At 42.8% G+C, this 15,200-nt stretch overlaps 1 protein-coding gene across 7 annotated transcripts in view; it reads left to right on the plus strand.

Annotated features, from left to right (window-relative positions):
• PDS5B (PDS5 cohesin associated factor B) overlaps window positions 1-15,200 on the plus strand; it is a 644,248-nt gene that overhangs the window by 268,379 nt on the left and 360,669 nt on the right. The window lies entirely within an intron of this gene.

Here is a 15,200-nt window from a genome sequence, read left to right on the forward strand (position 1 = left end):
GCGATCAGAAAAGCAAACAATATTTGGAATTAAGGGAATGGAAAATAAAACTGAGGATGTCATAATGCCTCTGTAACGCTCCATGGTGAGACCGCACCTTGAATACTGTGTGCAGTTCTGGTCACCACATCTCAAAAAGGATATAGCCTCACTGGAGAAAGTGCAGAGAAGGGCGACCAAGATAAGGGGCTGGTTCGGCTGCCCTATGAGGAAAGGCTAAAGAAGTTAGGGCTGTTCAGTTTGAAGAAGAGACTACTGAGGGGGGATATGATAGAAGTCTACAAAATCATGAAAAGACTTAAATAGGTTAATGTAAATCGGTTATTTACTCTCTCAGATAATAGGAGGACATGGGTACTCCATGAAGTTAGCAAGTAGCTCATTTAAAACAAATCGAAGAGAATTCTTTTTCACTCAGCACATAGTTAAGCTCTGGAATTCATTGCCAGAGGATGTGGTTACAGCAGTTAGTGTAACTGGGTTTAAAAAGGTTTGGATAAGTTCCTAGAGGATAAATCCATAAACTGCTATGACAGTAATTAATAAGCAATAGTAGCTTGTGATCTATCTAATGTTTGGGTACTTGCCAAGTACTTGTGACTTGGAATGGCTATTGTTGGAAACAGGATACTGGACCCTTGGTCTGACCCAATGTGGCATTTCTTATGTTCTTATCCCTGTCCTGTGCAGTCTTGTTCATTGTTAGGAAAGTTATAGCCCTAAGTTAAACAAGCAGATCAGATAACCTGGGCATGTATTGTTAACACACAGTAGCAGCCTCATCTTGTTTTCCTGTTAAAACATACGTGTCAGCGTCCTTTATATGAATTTAGCATCCCTCTTGTGAAATCAGTATTCATATTTGGTTGCATAGTTCAGTAGTGAAACCTACTACCTTCTACAGTGGGGTCATTCTCTGGATTTGATGGAGACCTCCAGGAATGCCAAAATGAGCATAATCTTTAGTTGCAAAAAGCAAAAGGGCTGGGCCAATCTGGATGCCTTGATTCAAGCTTGACTGTCGCAGGAGCTTTTGTATGTGTTCCTCCCATGCTATTAGTGGGAAAGGTGCTTTAAAGGATTGACTGTCATCCAAACCTGATTATCCTGGTGGCAATGGACTAGCCCAGTCATCCTTGATATGTGGATCTCTTCAGATTGTTGCAGTTCAGTTGTTGAGCTTCTCTTTTAGGGTCCCCTCTTTTACGAAGACCCAGATCAATTTTGTCTTAAGGCATGAGAGGGCTCATTTGATTAGGAAAGTGTGCTAGGAAAGTGTGCTGTCCTGAAGTGGTGGGCACTCTTTTGAAGGCTAGAAAAGCTTCTACTTCCCTGGATATGTGTGGGTTTGGGGAGTGTTTAAGTTTTGTTCAACATGGAATCTGATTATTAGAAAGATATTGGTGACTGGTTTTCTGGACTTTTTGCAGGAGGGTTTGTCAAAGGATTTGACCCTTAACTCCTTGAAAAGGCATGTGGCTGCTACTGTGTGTCTTTGAAGCTGTTTTGTTATTTGGGGGGGAAGTGGGGGGTGGAGGCTTTTATCGTTTTATCCGGATGTTATATTCTTGAGGTGTCAAACATATCAGCGTTCCAGTGAGGAATCCCCTTCCTACTTGTAAACCTGAAACTGGTACTGACCTGTTTGGCTGAGCCTCAGTTTGAACCCATTCAGGATCTTTCTCGGAAACTGCTCACATTAAAGGCTGTTTTTTGGTGGCGATCTGTTCTGCCAGTCGACTCTGAGTTTGAAGCTCCGTCATGTTGAGAGCCCTTTCTGGTGATCACCAGGGATTTGGTCAGGAATTGAATGGTTCTCTATTTTCTTCCAAAAGTGGTTTGGATTTTCATGTGAATCAATCTGTTTGCCTTCTTTCGACAAGCATAAGGAGGGCATGTATTCCTGCATGCTTCATTGCTTAGATATGTGGAGAGTGCTGCTCAGGTATTTTAAACTCACAAATGTTTCTCACCTTAGATTACCTTTTTTGTCAGTTGAAGTAAGGAGGAGGTGGAGGCTTCCAAGGCTGCTATTGCATGTTGGATTAAGGAGACCAACATGGTGGCGTACGTGAATAAAAGGCAAGCCCTTTCCTAAGCAGGGGAGGGCACATTGTACCAGGGTGCAAGCTGCCTTGTGAGGAATTAAGGTTGGTTTCTCCACAAGAGATTGTGACTTGGTCTTTGCTGCATTCCTTTTCTAAGCACTACTGCTTGGATATTAGTGCTAGGGGAGATTCTTCCTTTGCTACGGAGATATTAAGAGTGGGATTGGCATTACCATTCATCTGGACTGATCTAACTGAAGGATAAGGAAGGTGAAATTTACCTTTACCTGATGATTTCCTTTCCTTGAATCCAGTTAGACCAATCCAGAACTCACCCTGTTCCTCTGCAAACTGTGTTCTCTTATCTTGTTTTTCTTCTATCCTATTCTGTGTAGCCTTATGGCACAGAAGGGTTAAAACCAGCCAAAAGCATATAAAGAATTTTATTGTTAGCTTGTTAGGGAGGAGGAATAGCCTAGTGGTTAGAACAGTGGACTATGAACCAGGAGACCAAGGTTCAAATCCCGCTGTCGCTCCTTGTGACCGTGGGCAAGTCACTTTACCCTACATTGCCTCAGGTACAAAAACTTAGATTGTAAGCCCTCTGGGGATAGAGAAATACCTACAGTACCTGAATGTAAACCGGTGTGATATCTCAATTGAGATGAATGTCGGTATATAAAAATAATAAATAAATAAATAAATAAATAAATATAGGTAATACTGGCAAGATGAAGCCAGCATAGATGCTTATATGGAGTGATGTCAGTGAACCTCTTGAACTGTCTGCTGTTTGTTGGACATAACCCATTTGTTTGCACTGGTTTGACTGAATTTAAGGGAAGGAAATTATCAGTTAAGAATAAATTTCACCTTTGCGAAAAGGTCATATCTACTTATGTTAGATGTGTCTTTTCCTTTAAGTTGTCCACAATATCTAGTGTCTTCTCCCTTAAGAACATAAGAAAATGCCATACTGGGTCAGACCAAGGGTCTATTAAGCCCAGCATCCTGTTTCCAACAGTGGCCAATCCAGGCCATAAGAACCTGGCAAGTACCCAAAAACTAAGTCTATTCCATGTTACCATTGCTAATGGCAGTGGCTATTCTCTAAGTGAACTTAATAGCAGGTAATAGACTTCTCCCCCAAGAACTTATCCAATCCTTTTTTAAACACAGCTATACTATCTACACTAACCATATCCTCTGGCAACAAATTCCAGAGTTCTCTTTAAAACTGACCCCAAATGGCATCATTCCTAGCTTGATCTCATGGAAAAGCACTTGGGTACCGTACTGTAAGTCTGGTCGAAAGTAATCTGCATCAGAGGCATCAAAATTGAGGGACCCAGGAGCTGCATTGATCGTTAGTGGTGCACCAGTATCAGCAGGGCATCTGTTCCCCTCGACATCAAGCACAAGATTGGACTGGGGAGACAGGTCATCATGTGCCTTCTCCCTCCCAAAGAAAGTGAAGGGTTCAGCCTCTTCGGTTCCAACATCACAGAATGCTGATACCGTGTATCAGGCGAAGGCTCAAGAGACATTGCCATTGATCTCTATCAGTGTGTGATTCTGGGAGCAGAGACATTCTGGTGGCAGACTTGAATCCTCAAAAAAATATTTCTCTGGGGAGGAAAGCTCATTCTTCATACATTCTCGGGAATTGTAACAACCTGTGAGTGTCCAGGTGTTAGTCACAGATACACCTCTGGTGTCCCTGGAAGATGTGGCCTCTCTTCTGCCTCTCAGGCCATGTTGGCCTGAGAGGACTTTTTTGAGGAGGAGCTGGATAGGAAGAAACAGGAGGCTATGAATCATAAGGTACAGAGCATCAACTGCATCTGTATCTGTAGATGGATGTCTAGCCCTTGTTGGAATCCTTATTTGCATCTGGCAAAAGGGCCCCAGAACCAGTTCTGGAAACTAATTGACTTTAGTTGCCACTGTACCAATGTTGATTTCCAGCCTATTGGGAGAGGAAGCTTTGCTGAAGTGCAGGAATTCATCAGGATCTATGCCCCAAAAGGCAAATACTACCCTCTCTGAGACATTATCTGCTAGCCAAGTGATGTCTGGGGCCATGCTCCTGTCACACCAGTTACGCTTGGATGCTGAATACTATTGGATGTACTGGATTGTAATATTTCTTCAATTGTGAGGTGGTCTGAGGGGAAACCTGTTGACTTTCTTCTCCACAGGAAAGAAGACCACCTCCTCTTCACCGGTTTTAAGAGAATGGTGGATGCTATTCCATTTAGGTTAGCACCACAGATTGATGTGGCAGTTGAACTACACCAAACACAGATGCCTGTTGCACCCTGTATTTAAGATCCAATTTCCTGGCTACTGGGGGGCGGCGGGCAGGAAGCCAGATTATTTCATATTGTAATCTGCAGATACCATAAAATTTGACAAGCATGGGATGATCTTGGTGTTTGGGTACTTGCCAGGTTCTTGTGGCCTGGTTTGGCCTCTGTTGGAAACAGGATGCTGGGCTTGATGGACCCTTGGTCTGACCCAGCATGGCAATTTCTTAAGTTCTTTCGCAGCTGGTTTGGAAGGGGTTTCCAGAATATGAAGTAGGCTGAAGACCTTGGTGTGGGGATCTTTGTCCTTCCAGATGTTATGCAGGTTGTGCTTTGTGCAGGTTACCCCATGCCTTCCAGGAAATCGTATCACTAGTGCCTTGGGCTGACACAGTTAAAGTTGGCAAGCTTTCCACCTCCCTTACTGTGAATAGATAATATCTCTGAAAATGCTATTGTCCTTACCTAATGCTTAAGCTCATTCCCTAAAGTCTGGAAATCATGCAATACTTCATTGACTTAATTTCTGCTAGGTCATTGGTTCCCAAATGGACGGTGAGATCAGTTTTAGAATTCCATTCTTCCATTGTAGTATAAAGAGACTGCTTTGTATTCTTGCAAGCTGAGGATCCTGGTAGGTATTTAACATTTGTTTTTTTCTTTTAACTGTGCTTTTGGGCTTCTGTGAACAGTGGGTGTCTTTCAACTTACTTACTGCTTGAGATACACCTTGTAGAGTATAATTTGTTTATAATTTGCGTGGGTATGAATTTGATGTCTATGTATCGCAGGTCTTATCCTATCAGAGCCACCGTGGCATCAGTTTCTGATCTTTTGGCTCCTTTGAAGGAATGGAGGAAAAGACTTCAATTCTCTTGTGCTTCTTATGTGACCCATTAGAGCTCAGATTTCTTAATGTAGGAAGCAGGTATAACTACAGATTAGAAACATCTGGTGTTGTACCAAGAACTATATTTAGACTTTTACCAGTTTTGAGGAATATCAGTGAAATAATCGTATGATTTGCTTTTCAAACTGTGCTTCATTCAGATTTGACAAATTTGGCAAGCAGATTCTATTGCTGCTTTAGTTAGTAATGTTACTTGAAAACAAAAATGTAATCTCATAATAAAGAACTTAATTCAATATGGTATATGTAGCATAATAATTGGTAGGACGGTATTGGTATTTTCTACATTTAATTTTTTTCAAAAATCTTGAGGTATATGTTTGCTTTAGGTGCTTGGAAGAGTTCCATTAATAGAAATCTCTTGGGTGGACCAAGACAGATTTGAGACAAGAGACCCCAACAAAATGTGAAACTTGCACCTATCATTTGGCCCTTTATATTCTTTGGTATACAGTAGTTCAAACTTTAACTTTGCCTGTGCTTGGCAGAGCAAGTGGGCAGCTGCTTCTCCAGTTATTCTTTGTGATTTCTTTCACCAAAGGCAGAAATCACCTCCTACCAGATGCTCTGAAATTGTTTCTTAGCATCCACTCAGATAATCCAAAATAGATTATTGCAACGCTATACTACTAGGTTTACCCAAAAGTACGTTGCAGCCGCTACAGCTTCTACAAAACGCTGCTGCACATATCCTCACTAGCACACATAAAAGCGACCATATCACCCCTATTCTTAAAAACTTACATTGTTACCTGTTGCCGAAAGAATATCTTATAAAAAACCCTCACACTGATCCATAAAGCCCTACACAACCAAGAAATGCACTGGTTATCTGACCACCTCATCTTTCACAAATCAAACAGACCAATTAGGCAACAGCACAGGGCTACTCTTGTTATACCATCACCTAAGCAATCCAAGCTTGCTTCCACCAAAGCGCGGGCACTTTCATTAGCTGGGCCCGTCCTTTGGAACAAACTCCCTCCCTTCCTGTGGCAGGAACCCTGCCCAAAAAAATTTAAACACAACCTAAAAACTTGCCTCTTCAAGCAAGCTTTCGCTTAACATCCTACCCTGGCACTTTACTACTTGTAATTGAATTCCTTAATATTATTATTATATTTTTATTACTATACCCCCCAGTTTCCTGTAAATAGCTCCTCCCTTCCTTCCCTATAATATATTTTTTGCTCCCTTTTCATTCAATCCCCTTCATAAGTTAAGTGCTAATGCTGTCTTGTTATTAATTATCTGTTCTGTTCCTTCTTACATTTGGTTCCAATTTCTATGTAAAGCTCGGTTAGCTATAATTTTGTTTTAATGTAAACCGATGAGATATTCCCAACGTTCATCGGTATATAAATCTTCTAAATAAATAAATGAATCCAGAACAATTGGGTTATGCCCAATTTACCAGCAGATGGAGGCAGAGCAAACTGATGTTACAGTGCATATATATACCCCTACAGTAACCTCTGCCTGTCAGTATTCTCCGTCTCCAGCAGATGGACGTGCATCTCCCCACTGGGGATTGCTTTATTTTAAAGAAAAGGAGAATTAAGCAAATAAATTTGCCCCGATCTCCTGCGGTGATACCAAATGGTCCCTCCCACAGTTGAGAATTCCTGAGGTGATTTCTGTGGTCCCTCAGAGGAATGCCTTATTCTGTTAGTTGATTTTTCAGCGGGCGTGGACTTAGCTGATTGAGCAGCTGAAAGGTAGCTGGTGCAGGAAGCTGAGCATGGATGTGATGGCACATGCCCTCTCCCTCCGCAGCTGGAGATCTTCTCTGAACTCGGCCAGGCAAGGCTGAGCTCCGGTAAGTTTAAAAATAAATAAATAAATACGAATTATAGATAGACTTAAAAGGAGGTTTTTTGTTGTGTAGGGCTTCCTCCTACCCCGGTCTCCATGCTCAGTGTGCCAGTCCGATGTTCATCGTGCTCCATGAGAGGTCAAAGGACATGGACAGCCTGGTGGGATGAGCAGCCTCCTTAGGTTACACTCTGCTCCAGAGGGCAGCCACTATCTCTCTGCTTTGGTTCGATCCTGCAGAAGGGATCCTCCAGTCTACCTTGATTGTTGGAGATTTTAATCTGCCAGACGTAGACTGGACAATCTCACAAAGAATGATAGTAATGTCGGACATGAAGTTTTGCATGGCCTATAGACCTAGAAGTCTACTCTTCACAGTGGGGTCCAGGTTGCTATTCAATAAACACTCTGGTGCAACTCTCAGCTTGGAACTGCCCATGGGTTATGGCAATTTCAGTCCTGCTTGTTTATGGAGAAAGCAAGTTTGCCTATTGTAAACTGTGTTCTCTGTAGATGGCAGGATAAATTAGCTGTGCTAAATATCTTCCCGCCTCCCCAGAGAGTCGACTACCTAGCTAGAATCAGCTCTAAAATCAACTGAGGGGGCTCATGAGGCAATGCCCATGTGTGAATTCCCGCAAATGCTCAGTAAAGCAAAACCTCTACTAGCTAAAAGAGAGCTCCATTTGATGCCGCCAAATAAAGCCACGCACATGTCATGGCTAATTCATCCTGCTGTCTACAGAGAACACAGTTTATGGTAAGAAACCTGCTATATTAGTAGCAGAAATAAATTGTCTGGGGCAGTTGTCTCATCAGCCTGTGATAGGTTAGATTGGTCTTTCTCATTTGAAACAAAAAGTTTTAGATTTCCTGCAAGATTTATTAAATAGGTAAGTTCTTAGTATTCTGGTCTCAAAACTAAGATGCTTATCAATCAGTTTCTATGTCTGTGCTTTTCTATTGTTAGAGGAATGCAACACATTGTGATGAATTGTAGGAGGACCTTGTGAGACTGGAAGATTGGGCTTCTAAATGGCTGATGAAATTTAACATGGACAAGTGCAAAGTGATACATATAGGGAAAAATAACCATTGCTGTAGTTAGGTTCTGTCTTAGGAGTTACAACCCAGGAAAGAGATCTAGGCATCATAGTGGATAATACATTGAAATTGTCGGCCCAGTGTGCTGTGGTGATCAAAAAAGTATACAATGTTAGGAATTATTATGAAGGGAATGGAATATAAAACGGAGGATGTCATAATGCCTCTGTATCGCTCCATGGTGAGATCACATCTTGAATACTGTCTGCAGTTCTGGTCACTGCATCTCAAAAAGGATATAGCTGCATTGGAGAAAGTGCAGAGAAGGGCGACCAAAATAAGGGACATGGAACGGCTGCCCTATGAGGAAAGGCTAAAGAAGTTAGGGCTGTTCAGTTTGGAGAAGAGATGACCTGGTGTAGGGGGGGAGGGATATGAAAAAAGTCTACAAAATCATGAAAGTACTTGAACAAGTTAATGTAAAGTAGTTATTTACTCTCTCAGATAATAGAAGGACCAGGGGGCACTCCTTGAATTTAGCAAGTAGTTCATTTAAATCAAATCGAAGAAAATTCTTTTTTACTCAGAGCATAGTTAACACTGGAATTCATTGCCAGAGGATGTGGTTACAGCAGTTAGTGTAACTGGGTTTAAAAAAAAGTTTGGATAAGTTTCTAGAGGATAAATCCATAAACTGCTATGACTGTAATTAATAAGCAATAGTAGCTTGTGATCTATCTAATGTTTGGGTGCTTGCCAAGTACTTGTGACTTGGATTGGCACTGTTGGAATCAGGATACTGGGCTTGATGAACCCTTGGTCTGACCCAGTATGGCATATCTTATGTTTTTATAAGGCTATTCACTGTATGCTGCGTAGTAGGCTGCAATGGTATTTTGCGTGTTTTCTGCGGCTGCCCTCTATAGGATTGTTGATCCGGAATGTGCTTCTAGCTGTGCGTCCAGGTTGTACGCCCAGTTAAGCAACGCCGTAGTGGCCGCACACTTACCTTTGCGCACAAGTGGTACTGTGTGCTTGCTTTTTGTGCACTTATGTTTTGAGTGCCTAGGTAGGTGCCTAGGTGTGTACGCCTAAGTTTTGGATGCATAATTTTTGGGCTCCTAAGTTGAGCGCATAAAAAAACCCAAAAAGAATACCCAAACAAAAACAGTGCCAGTGCTGTTTGGAGGATCAGGGAGAATTGTCTTCCTCTGATTTCACTAAGCCTGGTTCTTCTCAGCCAGATGTGGGTCTGGGTAAAGATGTCTCAGGTGGTGCGCCTGATTTTGGAAGTCCCCTAAATGGTTCCTCAGCAGGGGAAGGTAGCTCAGTGAATACACCTCAGGTACCTCCTGGTCTGAATACTTCTACATTTTCATGGGTAGAATTTTTCCAGGAGATGTAATCCTTTCTTCAGGCACAGCCCTCAGCCCTGTCCAATGCTCCTAGAACAGAGGCGCAAGTAGGAACCTTGCTTGGATCTTCTGTTAAGCGCCGGAGTACTCCTAGAGTGGCAGCGGGGCCTCTGAATGGCACAGATTATTATGCCGATCCTGCCTTCATTGAGGAAGGTGTAATTCCCCCAGATTAGAACTATATAGAACTATGTTATGGTTCTTTCACAGAGATGAACTACCAGCTCTGATTTCCCACACCTTGACAATGCTTGGAGTTCCTGGGGAAGATTCTGTCTGAGCCAAAGAGAAATTCCATTTTGGTTTCCTTGCATAAAGCTTCTTGTTTTTTCCCCGTGATGGAGGCCATTCAGGAATTGATTGATCTTGACTGGGGCGCTCCAGAGGCTAATTTCAAAGGGGGTCAGGTTTTGAAAGGCATGTACCCTCTTGATCCAGTGATAAGAGAGAGCTTACGTTTTCCGAAGGTAGATGCACTGTGTTTGTAGTCTCCAAGCGGACCACTATTCATGTGAAAGGAGGAGCAGCTTTGAAGCATGCTCATTATAAAAAATATTGAGACTATCTTTAAGCAAGCGTTTGAAACCATGGCTGTGACCTTGGAGATTGCTTCTTGTTCCTTGGTGGCTCGCTCTTGTATGCTTCTCTCCCAAGGAGATTGATAACTCTAGGGTAAACTCTAGAGCAGTTACAGAACCTGCTGCTGCCTTCTTGGCAGATGAGGGCTATGATTTGGTCCGCACTTCTGCCAGAGGGGTGGCTTCGATAGTAGCGGCCAGGCATCGGTTGTGGTTGAGGAATTGGTAGGCCGATGTGACCTTCAAGGCTAATCTCACAAAACTGCCCTTTAATGGCTTGCTTTTGTTTGGCAGCGAGTTGGAGAAACTGGCCAGTAAGTGGGGCAAATCTTGGGTTCTTCATTTGCCTGAGGATAAGAAGCAGGCACAGCGCTTCTTTAACATGAGAGGTCCTGCTAGTGGATGGAAGCGTTTTCGACCCTACAGAGGAGCGACCTTTCAGAGGACTCAACCTTTCAGTAAGTGTCAGTCTTTTCACTTCAGAAAGCCTTGGGGGTGGGGGGGGGGGGGGGTGGGTTTCTGGTAGTGGAATCTCCCGAGCCTCACAATGAAGCTTTGCCGACCCACTTCCGGGAACAGGAGATAGGGGGATGCCTCTCTCTTTTATCTGAGGTGGGTCGAAATCACATCAGATCAGTGGGTCGTGGAGGTGATAGAAGGATGTGCAACTGAGTTTCACAGTGTTCCTTGGGATGTGTTCATGGAGTCTCCCTGCCACTCCCCACAGAAGAAGCAGGCAGTAGAGGATAAGGCTCCTCAGTAAGAGGGCTATGGTCCCAGTGCCCACATCTCAAGAAAATACCGGGCAATATTCCATTTATTTCATTGTGCCAAAGAAGGAGGGCTCTTTTCATCCGATTCTGGACCTCAAGGGTTTCAAGTCATCTGCGAGTGAAGCATTTTCTCATGAAAACCTAACACTTGGTGATAATGGCCGTGCAGTCGCGGGAATTTCTGACCTCTCTGGATCTGTCCAAAGCATTTTTCCACATTCCCATCCGAATAGAACAGCACTGCCTGCAGTTCGCAGTTCTGGAACGCTACTTGCAGTTTCAGGTGCTGCCCTTTGGTTTGGCCTCTGCTCCCAGATACTTTCCCAAGGTAGTCTTGGTAGTTGTGGCAGAGTCAAGAAAGGATGGAATCCTAGTACACCCATATTTGGACTGGCTGATTAGTGCCAAGTCGCTGTAAAACTTGGCGCCAAGTCGCCTGGTGACTCGCAAGGTGATTTCCGTGTTGCGGGAGCTCGGCTGGGTGGTGACCCTTGTCAAGATCAATCTTCAGCCTGCTCAGTCATTGGAATACCTTGGGGCAAGGTTTTCCTGCTGGAAACTTGTACTCAGAAGTTGATGGCACAGCTATGTTTGATAAACACTCTGCGTCCAACTGTATGGTTTTACCTGCAGGTCCTTGTCTTAATGGTGGCGAATCTGGAAGTGGTACTGTGAGCGAAGGTGCATTTGCATCCTCTTCAGTGCCCCCTGCTTTCTCTGTGGAATCCTCAGTCTCAGGACTATTCAATTTGGGTCCACCTGCCGATGGAGGTCTCTTCCCAACTGGATTGGTGGCTGCAGGTGGATCATCTACAGAAGGAAGTTTCACTATCCCTACTGGACTGGCTAATACAATGGATGCGAGTCTCCTTGGTTGGAGATCTCACTGTCAGGAGCTCACAACGCAAGGTCGCTGGATTGCAGAAAAGTCTCTCTGGAACATCAATCGGCTGGAAGCCAGGGCGATCCGGTTGGCATGTTTACAGTTAAGCGACAGGCTGCAGGTCGATCGGTGGCTTACATAAGTTGGCAGGGAGATACTAAGAGCCAGCAAGTGTTGCAGAAAATAGATCAACTTATGGAACGGGCAGAGTTGCATCTCCAGATGACCTCAGCCTCGCACATTGCAGGCAGCAGGGAGAGTCTAGACCCAGGAGAGTGTGCATTGTCAGATGAGGCGATTCAGCTGATTCAGGATTGCTGGGGTCTCCCGTTCCTAGATCTGTTGGCTACTTTGCGCAATGTGAAAGTTCCTCGATTCTTCAGCCACATAAGAGATCCAAAGTGATTGGGAATCTATGTCCTAGTGTAGGAGTGGCCGGAATACAAGTTGCTGTATGCCTTTCCTCCATGGCCCATGTTGGGCAGATTGAGTCAACGGATCGAACACCACAGAGGGATGGTGCTCTTTGTTGCTCCAGATTGGCCCAGGAGACCTGGTGGATTAGCCTTTTCGACCTGTTTGTCACGAATTCCAACTCATTTTTGTCCTTCGGTATGGCCCTTGAAAGGGCTCGCTTGCTGAAACGTGGATACTCTGCGGCAGTGATTTCCACCTTGCTAACAGCTAGAAAGCTCTCCACTTCCTTGGCCTATGTGCGAGTTTAGAGTGTTCGAGGTACTCTTTCTTCCTTGTTCAAGGTTCTGCTCATTTTGGAATTTTTGCAGGATGGCTTGAATAAAGGCTTGGCTCTTAATCCCTTAAAGGTACAAGTAGTGGCTTTCGCCTGTGTCAGAGGTCAGGTAAATGGTGGATTCTTGTCAGCTCATGCTGATGTGGCCCGTTTTCTGAAAGGAGTGAAACATCTTTGGCTTCCTTTGCGGTTTCCAGTGCCCCTATGGAGTCTTAATTTAGTTTTGGAGTTTTTGGCAGGCCCTGTGTTTAGAACGCCATGTACTCTGCCCTTGGGGTTGCTGATCTTAAAAACTGTTTTCCTTGTGGCAATTCAGCACGGAGCGTTTCCAAACTGCGGCCTTGTCTTGCTGGGAGCTTTTATTTCAGGTGACTCCTGGCGTGGCACAGCTGCGTACTGTTCTTTCCTTTTTACCCAAGGTGGTCTCTGAGTTTCACTTGAATCAGTCTATCTCCCTGCCATCTCTGGCCAGAGAGAGAGATGTAGAGGAGTATAGTCTGTTGTGACCCTTGGATGTTAAGAGACATATTGTCAGGTATCTAAAGGTTATTGAGCCTTTGCGGAAGTTGGATAGTCTGTTTGTCCTTCATGGCGGTACTAGACAGGGAAAGCCAGCCTCTTGGGCTACAATAGCTCATTGGATTAAGGAGGTAGTCATGACTGCATAAGTGTATGCCAGGAAGCAGTTACCTAGTCAGGTTAGGGCTCATTCCATTAGGGCTCAAGCAGTGTCAGAAGTTAGATTGTTGTCTCCCATCGACATTTGCTGAGCTGCAACATGGTCCTCCTTACATACCTTTTTTAGATATTGTCTGGATGTTCAGGCCTGGGAAGATGCGGCCTTTGCACATGCAGTTTTGACTGGACCGCGAGCAGCATCCCACCGTATTTAGGAGTAGCTTAGGTACATCCCACTTGTTCTGGATTCATCTGACTGGGCGCTAAGAAATGAGAAATTGCTATTTACCTTATTATTTCTTTTTCATCAGGAAAGTCAGATAAATCAATCTTCCCTCCCTTGGTTGCTGAATGATTGCGTATTGATCCTTCTGTGTGCTAACATGTTACAGGGATTTACTGGTAAGTGCTACACCAGTCCCTAGACTAGTGTTGTTATATTATTGTCTGAGTCCATTGTTGACTGTTGGCTGAGTATTGAAATGGTTATCTGTTTTTAATCAAGTTTTTTGCTAGTCTGTTCACAATTGCTTTTGAAGAAAGTACCGGCAGGCTGATGTCACAGCCGGGGTATACATACTGTGACATCAATTTGCTCCATCTCCATCTGCTGATAGAGGCGCAAAACTCACTTGTTCTGGATTCATCTGACTGTCCTAAATAAAAGGAAATTATCAGGTAAATAGTAGTCTCTCAATTTTTTTTTTTAATATGTTCATGACCATTTATTGTCACTTGTAGGGCATTCTGCTGTTTTTCCTTATTTTGGTGAAGAGGGAAAGCTTCATTTTCTAATAAATCGTGTCTCTGCTGATTAAATTGAGTAGTGTGGGGATATGATTTATTAATGCATTGGTTCTGAGCTAGAAGTGGGGTATGTTAGATAATAACTTTGTGACAAAAGCAGGAATGTGGTTTTGTTTTTGTTTTTTAAAGATATCAATCTAGTAAAATTACTAGCCCCACAAATATTAAATGGTGGTATGCCTTATTTTTTGCCTTTTGAATGTTATGTCATGCTGGGTCAACCAGTTTAGAATTTCTTCATATATTTGCAATTTCTTAATGATTATAAAGTATTAACATAGCTTCATCATCTTCTGCCAGGTTAGCACTTTGGTGTCAGAGGAGCAAACCCGTGCTTTAATTAAGGCACTAAGAAAGCATGAATTAAATGGAACATATTTAATCAAACCCTGGAATTAGCTTATTTTACTGGACAGGGATATGCAGGAAATCTTTTTCTTTTGGTTCGTTGCATTCATTTTCATATACATTTATATTTGTTTTGTAGGCTTTTTCATTTTTATGAATTTCAGAGCATAGAGTGCACTGTTTCTAAAATTAATAAACCTGAAAATTTTGGGGATTTTCAGAGGATGATACGTTTGTTTTAGGGTAAATAGACTGAAACAAAAATATCTGATTTGGTTCAGGTTGCCATTCATTTTAACACTAATGCATAACCCTACTAGACATAAATTGGAAGTGAAATAAGGTTGCCTGAGGAAAAAACAGAAAAGGCATAGGGATCATACCAGAATAAAGTCATTCTTCTTTTATGTTTAGAAAATGGAAATGTATGGACCTTAAAATGATAGGTATTTAGGGGTATGCTCTGTTGGAGCTAAATGTTTTGCTAAATTGTATGCATTTGGCGTAAATTGTTTTATTTTGGATGTACATGCTGTCCTTTTTTTTTTTTTTAATAGACATGATTGCAGAATGCAAATTTCAGAATGATTATTTTAGGTTTGGGAATAGTACAGTATTTGATATCTTTTCCTTTAGAGGCTGTGATACCTTTTGATAACCAAAAATAAATTATACTGTATATAGATGCACTTGTACATTAATCTTAATTCCCTTCTTGAAATGTTTTTGTAGTGTTGAGAGAGGAAACATTTATTTTGCAAAGAACCACTATTTTCACAATGAACACTTGACAGCTCTGGGAATGAAGGCAAGGGACATCTGAAGAAGGGCTCTATGTTGC

Source organism: Rhinatrema bivittatum, chromosome 5 (assembly GCF_901001135.1).
Source record: "Rhinatrema bivittatum chromosome 5, aRhiBiv1.1, whole genome shotgun sequence".
Classification (NCBI taxonomy): Eukaryota; Metazoa; Chordata; class Amphibia; order Gymnophiona; family Rhinatrematidae; genus Rhinatrema; species Rhinatrema bivittatum.